Raw genomic sequence first — 1,702 nt, forward strand, 5'->3', positions numbered from 1 at the left:
GTTGTCTCTCAAAGATTTCTCCCTGCCTGCTTGTCATGTAAAACCTCCCATTTCATTCTATATCTTAAAAAGGCAAATTCTTCCTGTTTAATTGACCTTGTCATTTTCTTTCTTTCTTTCCTTTTTTTTTTTTGGTTTTTGAAACAGAGTCTTGTCCTGTCACCAGGTGCCAGGCTGGAGTGCAGTGGCGTGATCTCAGCTCACTGCAACCTCTGCCTCCCTGGTTTAAGAGATTCTCATGCCTCAGCCCTCCAGGTAGCTGGGATTGCAGGCATGTACCACCCAGCCCAGGTAATTTTCCTATTTTTTAGTAGAGATGGGGTTTTACTATGTTGGCCAGGCTATTCTTGAACGCTTGACCTCAAGTGATCCACCTGCCTCATCCTCCCAAAGTGCTGGCATTACAGGCATGACCCACTGCACCCAGCCCTAACCAACAGCTTCTATCCAGCTGGCTCCTATGTCACCCCTGGAGAACTTCAGGTTTCCTCTCCTTCGCACAGTTCTCACTTTTGAAACTGATCACGTTGCCAAGCCTTGGCTTCTCCTCTACTCAGGGCACTGCCTCTGTTTCCTTCATTGCTAGTGTTTCTTCCTTTGAGTTTGTTTATTCCCGAGTTCTATGCTTAGTTGTTGTTGTTGGTGGTGTTGTTCTAAACCCCCACTTTGGATGCCTTACTCATTATTGCTCCTTTTTGAGATAATACAAACTTTCAAATCTTCCTATTCAGCTCTGGTCTTTCTCTCTCTCTCTCTCTCTCTGAAATTTCAATTTTGCTCTTCCCAGGCCTCCTGATACTTTCACGGGCTTGTTCCACCTACTGCTTCAACCTCTGCTACTAAATTCACACTCTGGTTCCCTAAACCAGTATTTCTCAATATCGATTTTACTGTTTTTCCTCCATAGCCCACCCCCATCCCAGGGCACACGTGGCAATGTTTGGAGACACTTCACACTGGAAAAGGGTGCTACTGGCACCTAGTGAGTAGAAGCCAAGAGTATTGCTAAGCACCCTGCAATGCACAGGGATGTGCCCACAACAAAGAATAATCTGGCCCCAAGTGTCATAGATGTCCAGGCTGAAATCATGTCTGAATCCTTTTGCCACTGAAACTTTCCCTTATCTTGGCCGGGTGTGGTGGCTCACACCTGTAATCCCAGCCCTTTGGGAGGCTGAGGCAGGTGGATCACTTGAGGTCAGGAGTTCAAGACCAGCCTGGCCAACATGGTGAAATCCCCTCTCTACCAAAAATACAAAAAATTAACCAGAAGTAGTGGCACGTGCATGGAATCCCAGCTACTCGGGAGACTGAGACAGGAGAACTGCTTGAACCCAAGGCAGAAGTTGTAATGAGCTGAGATTGCGCCACTGTACCACTTCAGCCTGGGTGACAGAGCAAGATTCCATCTCAGGAAAAAAGAAAGAGAAAGAGAGAGAGAGAGAGAGAAAAGAAAGAAAGAAAGAAAAGGAGAAAGAAAGAAAGAAAGAGAGAGAGAAAGGAAGAAGGAAGGAAGGAAGGAGGAGAGAGAGAGACAAAGGAAGAAAGGGAGGGAGGAGGGAGGAAGGAAGGGAGAGAGAGAAAGAGAAAGAGAGAGAGAGAAAGAAAAAGAAAGCAAGAAGGAAGGAAGGAAGGAAGGAAGGAAGAAAGAAAAGAATAGAAAGAAAGAAAGAAAGAAAGAAAGAAAGAAAGAAAGAAAGAA

The sequence above is a fragment of the Sapajus apella genome, unplaced genomic scaffold (genome assembly GCF_009761245.1).
Source record: "Sapajus apella isolate SASKATOON/1434 unplaced genomic scaffold, GSC_monkey_1.0 scaffold10, whole genome shotgun sequence".
Taxonomy (NCBI): Eukaryota; Metazoa; Chordata; class Mammalia; order Primates; family Cebidae; genus Sapajus; species Sapajus apella.